Here is a 10,515-nt window from a genome sequence, read left to right as displayed (position 1 = left end):
ATGGCAAGAATCCCATATTACTAGAATTAGTTTTAATACATTAAAATAAATAAGTAGAATATCTGAGTAAAAGTAATGTATGGCTTTAGAGGGCTACAGACTTGAAGGATATCATTTCCTGATTCAAATACCTCTTTTGGCACATATATTTTCTGTTAGCCTAATATGATCAAGCTATAGTTTTGGCAATAAAGATTAGTGAGAAGAAAAGTTTGCAAGGTGCCTGACAGAAACTGTATGACCACTGTGAGAGTTTCATTTCTCCACCCTTACAATTTATCAAACATTGTGATGAGGATTAAGCAATAATTTTCATCATGATAATTTGGTTCCCAGCAATAAAGTTCCAATGGTGGTTTTTTTTTTAAATATGTTTTTCTTTGTTTGGTTTTGTTCTCTTTTTTTTAAAGATCTATTTATTTTATGTATATAAGTACACTGTCGCTGTCTTCAGACACACCAGAAGAGGGCATCAGATCCATTTACTGATGGTTGTGAGCCAACATGTAGTTGCTGGGAATTGAACTCAGGACCTCTGGAAGAGCAGTCAATGCTCTTAACCACTGAGCCATCTCTCCAGCCCCCAATGGTGGTTTATAATTTCATCAGTAATCACAGGCTAGGGGACTTTCTGAAATACTCAAAAATGTTCCTCAAATTATGAAATTAAAATTAAAATACCTTAAAATTACATAAGCAAATCCCATATCTTCTATGATGAAGATTACATACACGAAGGTCAGGACTCTTATAATGAAACCAGGAAATGGTGCTCGATGTGGTTAGCATAGTTTGATATGAGAATTAAAAATCACTTAAAAATAAATTGAATCTGTTATTTCATTAAAATTGAAGGAAGAAGTACCAGGTTTTACTCTACTTAAATAAAAACTATTATTTAATTGAAAGATATATTAACATATGGTCCACTAAATAACTCCATCTAGAAAGCTAATTTAGTTTGCCTTATTTAGAACTGAATTACTAAGAAATGTATCTAAAATGGCACCAAAGATGTACAAATTAATATAACAGATGTTTTTAGTTCATAAATCTGTTGAGAACCGTTGGATTTAAAATAATATAAGGCTCAGTATTGGAGCATTGGAAACTATCTATATGAATATTTAATTTAAAATGATAAATAACTAGAAGCTAGGCATATACACCTTCAGCCCCAGCACAGAGGAGGAAGAAGTGGGAAGTTTTCGGACCTGAGATGCTTGATCTATTAAGTACTTGTCCTAAAATACCATGACCAAAAGCCATGGAGGAAAGTTTATTTTGGCTTACCATTCTAGACAGAACGTACATAATGTCAGGGGAGGGTATAAGTAGTCTGATCAGGAAACAGAAATCTCAACTGTAAATACAAAGCAAACATTGAGCTAGAAGTGGGTCAAGGTTATAAACTCTCAAAACTCACTTTCGATGATTGTATTTGCTCTAGGAAGCCTGAATCTCTGAAGATTCCATAACCTGCCAACATATAACTGTCAACAAGAGAACAATTGTTAATACTTCATTCTAAGGAAAACATTTCTCATCCACGCCATCATACCTGATATTCATTATACGGTCCAGACTCAACTCAAAAATGTAATTAATAATCTTACTACAATAATTTCCTGAATGGTAGGATTACAGGTATGTGCTACAAGGTCTAGCTGTTAAGCACATGTTTTTGATTATATATAACATTTCCATATACAATTAAAATACTATAAATTAATCAATATATCTTCCTGTAAGATATTTTGAAACAGCTATTGTAAGAAAAATATAATTTGTGAATGTTTTAATGAAATAAAGTGATATCTAGAAATATAGGAAGCTAGCATCCTCTATGAGTTCTTTGTATGCATAAATAGTAAGAATAATATAAATAAAATACTTTATAAATTATCAAAATAAATATAAATCTGCAGCAAAAAGTTGTTTCTTTTGGTAAACGCAACTTTAGAACATGAATATAAATACAATTTTAAATGAATAAATGAAAATAGAATTAAAAAGCTCTAACAAATTTAATCACACACAAACCTATGCGCACACACACACACATGCGCGCACACACACACACACACACATACAGAGAGAGAGAGAGAGAGAGAGAGAGAGAGAGAGAGAGAGAGAGAGAGAGCATGGAGCACTAATATCAATAATGCATAATTAAGGAAATAATGTGGTGCCAGTCCTGGAATGGGTTGAAGCAGGAACCAGTATTGGATGTAGAGATAGCTTTAAAGACGGATGGTCTCCAAATGTAGTTTTAAAGACTGATGATCTCTGGCTTTTAAACTCTGCAATTATACAGACTACTGATGCTCCTGGCTTCTAAAATAACATAAAAATTTTTTCTTGCTTATTCTGAGGTTAAAAATTTCTTTTTTTTTTTTTTGAAATTTGAAGTCTTTATTGAACCAATTGCATGTTAGGTTACAAAGGTATTTCACTTTTCCAAAATGCTGTTTCTCTTTGTAGACCAATCTGGCCACAAAAGGCTACCTGGCTAAGTATTAGCCAGAAACTTCTAAATCCCAGTGTGATCTTCTTGTGGCATTTTTCCAACAAATAATGCAGACCAAATCACAAGATGGCCACCTCACTGGTCACATGGTCCTTAGGTTAATGAGCAGAGGCTGACAGGCTGTCTCCTCACTCTTCCAAGAACCGCCCAAGTGCACACTGCAGAAGGAAAGTTTGTTGTGAATACCACAGGACAGAAGGACAGGCAGCTCATAACTCCAGGGGAAAAACATATAGGAGAGCTGAGTGGCAACAGCAGGCACTGTGATAACCTGGGCTGTCAAAGTCTCTCCGTTACTCTGGCATGCAGTTGGAGATCCCATGGCTATGAGCAGTAAAAATTTCTTGCTTGAGTGATTAACACCTGTAGCCTAACATCAAGGGGCTAACTAAAAGATTAAATTCTAAGGGTTTCTTCTTGCCCTCTCCTCTAGCTTGCTAGTCTAGAGAAGTTTGGAGCAATAAACTTCTATTGAACCAGGAGAGGAGAGCAACACTGGCAGAAGGAAAGAACTTTACACAAGTAAATATATGTAACCATACAGAGTTTCACACATACATACTTATTTGTTGAGCCCAACAATCTATCTAGTCAACATACATACTTACACAGACACACATCTGCTTCCTTACATTTGCATATGGAACAAAAGCCCAAGTACCAGAGCAGAAAGAACTTATTTTTCTGGATTAAAAAATGAGTTCTTGAGAAACCAAATCTTACAGAATACAATTTTAGAGAACCTGACCTAAGTTTGAACTCAAGTAAATTACCAGGCCAGTACCTAGCATTAGTTTCCAATTTACCCCCGCAACAAGACCTAGGTCTCTTGGTTATTCCTCTATTAAGAGCTGTGTCTAACTCAAGTTCCCTGGTTACTCCCCCAACAAATCTTCACCCTTAGGTTAGAAGACTGCCCTTGACTCAAAACCACCAATGCAGAGGGTAGCAGAAGTTAAATTTATGGTCTGACTTCCAGCACAAACCAATTATGCTAAAAAGCCATAGTAGCATCCCAATTAGATGCTTGCCAGCTAAGAAACACCACCACCACCACCACCACCACCACCACCACCACCACCACCACCACCACCACCACTACCACCACCACCACCCCATAGTTTTAACATCTTTAAAATGACTGAGAAGCAATTATATAGAGGTTGAGAGTGCCTGTCAACTGTTAATATGTAATTAAAATCATCTGAACAAAGTCATCATGAAAGGAGAAACACAAATAAAACACATAAAACCACAAATGTAACTCTTCCTCTCTATTGGGCAGAAACAAGAAACAAACAAAAGTGACACTCATAAAAAAGAACTCTCTGTGACACATAAACTTTTCCTCTGGAATAGTGAGCATCTATTAGTTCTCTGAGCTCACATCTGCCCCAAATCAAGACTGAGAATATCTACTGGCCCCAGGGCCTCCATGGCACCCAGACATGTCAGTCCTAACCAAAACCAGGCATAGATACAGATTCAAGGCCTTTTTTCCTAGACAGATGGATGACCTCTGCTCCCTGAGTCAAGATAAATTGACTACATTCTGCAGGTCAGAACGGCCCATTATCAAGCCCCACTGGTCTTCAGAAAGATCCATTGACCTGAGATTGTTCCAAGGGATTGAGAAAGTCATTTTTAAACCCAAATTTGTCCATCCTATTTGGTGGTTTGGTGAGAACTCCTTGAGAACCCACTCTCTTGGCTTAATCCTTTTCTTCCCAAACAACGTGCAAAGTTCTTGCCTTGGCTACCAAAAATTCCAAGGATACAAAGGAAGATATATATATTAGGAAAGGCATATTATGATCAGGAATTGTTCCTAAAATGGAGTCCCTTTTGATCTTGTATGAAAAGAGCCCATTTCATGTTTTACAGTACATGGTGAAATTATCCCAGGAAGATCACCTAATAGATTTTAGTCTTTCCTAAATGGCTGTTGGAAATAAGGATTTAAAACCTAATAAGAGAATTCCATAAAATTCTAAAAAGTCTTTAATTTCTACTCTGCTATTAAAAACAATGACTTCATGTAATCAGTAGTCAAATGGTTGGAACTAGATGGAGGTAACCAAATCACAAAAGATCACATATGGTATGCACTCACTGATAAGTGGATATTAGCCCAAAAACTTGGAATACCCAAGGTATAATTTATAGATAACGTGAAGCTCAAAGAGAAGAATGAGCAAAATGTAGATGTTTCGGTCCTTCTTAGAAGGGTGAACAAAATACTCACAGGAAGAAATACAGAGAAAAGTGTAGAACAGAGACTGAAGGAAAGGCTATCCAGAGACTGCCCCACCTGAGGGTCCATCCCATATATAGTCACCAAACACAGACACTATGCAAATGATAAAAAGTGCATACCGATAGGAGCCTAATATAGTTGTCTTATTATAAAGGCTTAATAACTAGTAGTATAATTTTAGAAATCATTATAAGATCATTATTAAGAATGAAAACATCTATTTTTCTATATAATATAACTACAAGTTAGTATATCTTTGTTGATTTTCAGAAGTGTGCCCAAAAGGATGGGCTATTACCTAGTGATATATGTATTTTTCAATAGTCTCAAAAGATTATGTATCCATTAGACTGCTTTTTTTCTGTCTAGTCTTTAAGACTTAAGATTGTTGAATCGAGTATTCCTTTTCACTTACTGCCATATCTGTTGGAATGATGATAAGAACTGTGGGAAGGTCTTCAAAAGTAACTTCCATGTATGGAGAGAATATATTTAACCATCACTTGCCTTGAAGATTAAAACAATAGTGAGCCTGTTTCCTTCATTTGCTGCTTCCTCATAGATGCTGCAATGTTGAAATTGAATAAAAATCATGACATCTATATCTTAGAAACATTTTTCTTATAAAAAGGCTCTTGATGAAAGGTAGTTTTTAAAATAGTATTTCTTCCTTTTTTCTTTTTTATGTTAAGGTTATTTCTCAGAGTGACTTGGGCTCCTTAAGACATTCTCTCTTTTTTTTTTTACTAAATATTCTATCTGTTTTGAATAAAATATGGCAATGTTGAACTTCTTTTCTTGCTAGGATTGGGGGTTTTTCCCACTATATTGATGTTTCTCTTTGCAGAATGTACACAGGTTATTGTTTGAACTCCATAGTCTCCCTTTGGTCCTGTGAAGACTCAATATGTCCCAGTGTAGTAGAATGTCAGGATGTTGAAGTGGAAGTGAGTGGGTGGGAGTGGAAGATTCTTCGTAGAAGCAGGGGGAAGGGGGAATGGGAGAAGGGGAAAATCAGGGAAGGGGATAATATTTGAAATGGAAATACATAAAATATCCAATAAAATATTTTAAAAAGAGAGAATATCTAACTCACCAGAGGTTGAAAACTTTTTTGAGGACTCCGTAGTTTTTATTAATCATGATTAAATAAGTATGTCAAAATTCCATTCCTTTAAATCCTCTTGACAACAATAACAATGGTCTTTAATTATTGTTAAACACCCAGAAGGTCAATTATGTGTGTGGTACTTAAAAACATTTGCATAATATTTAGATAAATTTGGGCAAAATCCAACACTTTTAAATAAATCATTATTATGTATGGGTTTTCATTCTTTTAGTCTAGAACTCGTGCTACCAAGAACAGATCAAAAACTCAAGAGGTTATCATTGATTTCAGCTTGAAGTAATGCTTTGAACTTTGACCTTGGATAACTTAATGCATTATTGATTAATTTATAATATCAAAGTATCAACATTTGCATGTCTTATGCAACTTATTCAGACTCCTGTGAGTTATCTAGGTGTTTCAGGTTTGTCCTTGTCTTTGCTATTTTGTGAAAAATTCAAGCTGTCTTAGTCTTAGCATAGTCTTGTTATACAGAGAATTAAATATACTTTTTTTTTCATTTATAGATGCTTACATACATCTAAGCTTCTTTATTAATTAATTAAGTGATTAATTAATATATTCACTTTATATCCTAATTGAAACACCCCCCTCCTTCTGGTCCTCACTCACATAGTTTCTCCCACCTCCCCTTCTTTTCTGAGAAGGGTGAGGATCCACTTTCTTTTGCCAGACAGGATTTTCAGTGGAGATATAAGAACACCAAGCCACAAATATTTGACTGAAAATTTGTTCTGAGCGTGTACAAAATATGCAGGGACAAAGATGGAGCAGAACATGGTGGAATGGCCAAATAATGACCGTCTAAACTTGAGACCCATCCCATGGGCACTATTAATGATACTCTCTTATGCTTGCAAAAATAGAAAATTTTGATTTATTTGTAAACTCAGTTATGTCATATGATGTTTTGCTGAGGAAGACAAGTGAATGATTGTTTTCCTGACACAGATATAGGTGAAAGAGTATTTTGCTGAAGCAGACATATGTGAAAGGATGTTTTGCGGAAGCTGACACATAAGATAATGTTTTGTTTAGAACAGACACATGCTGGGTTTTGTTTTGTTTTGTTTTGTTTTGTTTTTTTGATTTTTTTTAAGTGGTCTGGTAAAAGGGCAAGTGTTGTTTTGCGCTAGTGGTTGCTTGAGGAGATATGTGATATTTGGGAAGAGTATAAGTATAGCCAAGCAGACAGTTGAAAAGGTTATTACACCAATTTGCCTCGTAATTATTTTCTGGTCATCATTGGGTTTCACTGATTCTGATCATGGTTGGTCTTTACAGAGGCTGGTCTTTGCTAATGATTATCTAACACTAGTTCACCTTGTTTCTGTTTTTTTTTTATTTTGTTTTGTTTTGTTTTGTTTTTTGTTTTGCTTTTTGTTTGTTTGCTTTTGTTTTTGTTTGTTTGGTATTTTATTTTTGTTTTTGCCAATGACTTCACCAAAGAGCTTCTGGTGACATTCAGGCAGGTGCTCGCAACTTCCCTGGATGCACGCCAATTGCCACAGCCTCATAGCTTCTTCTGGACCTGACTGTTCCCATTGATCCATGCTTGGTGATAGCAGTGAACTGCACAGCTGGTATCCTGAGACTACTGAACTGCACTGCAGACTCGTTAAAACAAAGATTAGAATCACTCCAAACAACTAGTTTAAAAAAGTTCTACATCACCCTTTTCCTATTAACCGATCCTCCTTCCTACGTTTGATCAGTGGACTATAAGGAAATTTGAAGCATTTAAGAACCCTTATTAAAGTGGGTCCAGAAATATATAAGCCCACAGCTTATAGACAGGTCTTAGCAAAATTATCCTCTGAGAGCTCCACCTCTGAGAGCAACAGATGCAGAGACTCATAGGCAAACATTAGGTAGAACTTGCAGAATCTTGTGGAAGAATTGGAGGAAGAATTGAGAGACCTGAAGGGGATAGGGACTCCACAAGTAGACCAAAAGTGTCACCTAACCTAGACACTTGGAATCTCCCAGAGACTGACCCAGTAACAAAAGAGCAAGCATGGGTAGGACCTAAGTCCCCTGTACATATGTAGCAGAGGTTCAGCTAGGTCTTTGTGTGGTTCTCCCAACAACTGAAGATGGGGTTCTGTCTGAATCAGTTGCCTGCCTGTGGATCCTATTTCCCTAACTGATGGCCTTGTCTAGTCATCTAAGATTACTAGTTTGCTTTCATTTTATTTTTTTCTTTTAAATTATTTTATTATTTATATTTTATTTATGCATATAATGTGTTTTGTTTAAGTCAATCCCCGATTTTTCTCTATTATTTCTCCATGTGTCTGCATCATATTTTTCCTCATAATCAAATACGATCTTTAAACTCAGTGAATCATTTTAGGGCTGTATTATATACACAGATATAGGACCGTCTCTAAGAACCTTAGGTAGCCTTGCAAGAACCACATTACAGAAGAAACTTGATTTCTCTTCACCCAGAAACTAACAGTAGCCAACAGTACTAGGGTTATGAATTCATATGGACCTTCTTCTGCCAACTCTCAGAGTTTGGCTGATATGTTCTTTTGCAAGTCTTGTGCAAGTATTCCAAGTCACTTTAACTTCATGTGTGAAACAGCTTGATATTAATTAAATACTATTTTCATGTAGGCATTGGCTGTTCATGACTCTTAAAAACTGTTCTCTCTTTAACAATAATCCTGGAGGTTTGCAAAGCATATCTTACAAATGTCCATTTTTTAGAGCTGAACATTTGACCTCTTCCCCCATGACACCCATCCTAATGTCCTATAGTAATTGCTTGACTTCTTGGATATTCCAATTTAGTCCTCCATACCTATACGTTTAATAGTAGCGTGTAGACCCGCGGATCCCGGCCCGCAGCAGCTCTCTGCTCCCAGACCCGGTGAGAGAGAGACCCAACCGCCTGGTCAGGTGGGCACTCCTGAGGCTGCAGAGCGGAAGAGACCACCAACACTGCTCACCGCTGCCTACATCCCTGGCCCAAGAGGAAACTGTTTAAGGCCTCTGGGCTCCAGTGGGGGAGCGGCAGGACCCCTGCCAGAGACACCACCAGACCCTGAAGGAAACAGACCAGATAAACAGTTCTCTGCACCCAAATCCCGTGGGAGGGAGAGCTAAACCTTCAGAGAGGCAGACAAGCCTGGGAAACCAGAAGAGACTGCTCCCTGCACACACATCTCGGACGCCAGAGGAAAAAGCCAAAGACCATCTGGAACCCTGGTGCACTGAAGCAAAAGGATATACCTTCTTCTCAGCTCCTCATGGTACTTTCTCCAAAATTGACCATATAATTGGTCAAAAAACGGGCCTCAACAGGTACAGAAAGATAGAAATAATCCCATGCGTGCTATCGGACCACCACGGCCTAAAACTGGTCGTCAATAACAATAAGGGAAGAATGCCCACATATACGTGGAAATTGAACAATGCTCTACTCAATGATAACCTGGTCAAGGAAGAAATAAAGAAAGAAATTAAAAACTTTTTAGAATTTAATGAAAATGAAGATACAACATACTCAAACTTATGGGACACAATGAAAGCTGTCCTAAGAGGAAAACTCATAGCGCTGAGTGCCTGCAGAAAGAAACAGGAAAGAGCATATGTCAGCAGCTTGACAGCACACCTAAAAGCTCTAGAACAAAAAGAAGCAAATACACCCAGGAGGAGTAGAAGGCAGGAAATAATCAAACTCAGAGCTGAAATCAACCAAATAGAAACAAAAAGGACCATAGAAAGAATCAACAGAACCAAAAGTTGGTTCTTTGAGAAAATCAACAAGATAGATAAACCCTTAGCCAGACTAACGAGAGGACACAGAGAGTGTGTCCAAATTAACAAAATCAGAAATGAAAAGGGAGACATAACTACAGATTCGGAGGAAATTCAAAAAATCATCAGATCTTACTATAAAAACCTATATTCAACAAAATTTGAAAATCTTCAGGAAATGGACAATTTCCTAGACAGATACCAGGTATCGAAGTTAAATCAGGAACAGATAAACCAGTTAAACAACCCCATAACTCCTAAGGAAATAGAAGCAGTCATTAAAGGTCTCCCAACCAAAAAGAGCCCAGGTCCAGACGGGTTTAGTGCAGAATTCTATCAAACCTTCATAGAAGACCTCATACCAATATTATCCAAACTATTCCACAAAATTGAAACAGATGGAGCCCTACCGAATTCCTTCTACGAAGCCACAATTACTCTTATACCTAAACCACACAAAGACACAACAAAGAAAGAGAACTTCAGACCAATTTCCCTTATGAATATCGACACAAAAATACTCAATAAAATTCTGGCAAACCGAATTCAAGAGCACATCAAAACAATCATCCACCATGATCAAGTAGGCTTCATCCCAGGCATGCAGGGATGGTTTAATATACGGAAAACCATCAACGTGATCCATTATATAAACAAACTCAAAGAACAGAACCACATGATCATTTCATTAGATGCTGAGAAAGCATTTGACAAAATTCAACACCCCTTCATGATAAAAGTCCTGGAAAGAATAGGAATTCAAGGCCCATACCTAAACATAGTAAAAGCCATATACAGCAAACCAGTTGCTAACATTAAACTAAA

General features: G+C 36.9%; 1 pseudogene; it reads right to left on the bottom strand.

Annotated features, from left to right (window-relative positions):
• Nucleotides 1-2,758: 2,758 nt before the first annotated feature.
• LOC120096789 (small nucleolar RNA SNORA44) lies at nt 2,759-2,864 on the bottom strand (annotated as a pseudogene).
• Nucleotides 2,865-10,515: the final 7,651 nt, after the last annotated feature.

Source organism: Rattus norvegicus, chromosome 14, assembly GCF_021556685.1.
Source record: "Rattus norvegicus strain SHRSP/BbbUtx chromosome 14, alternate assembly SHRSP_T2T, whole genome shotgun sequence".
Taxonomy (NCBI): Eukaryota; Metazoa; Chordata; class Mammalia; order Rodentia; family Muridae; genus Rattus; species Rattus norvegicus.
Note: the sequence above shows the minus strand (reverse complement) of the source record. Positions and strands in the feature narration are given on the sequence as shown.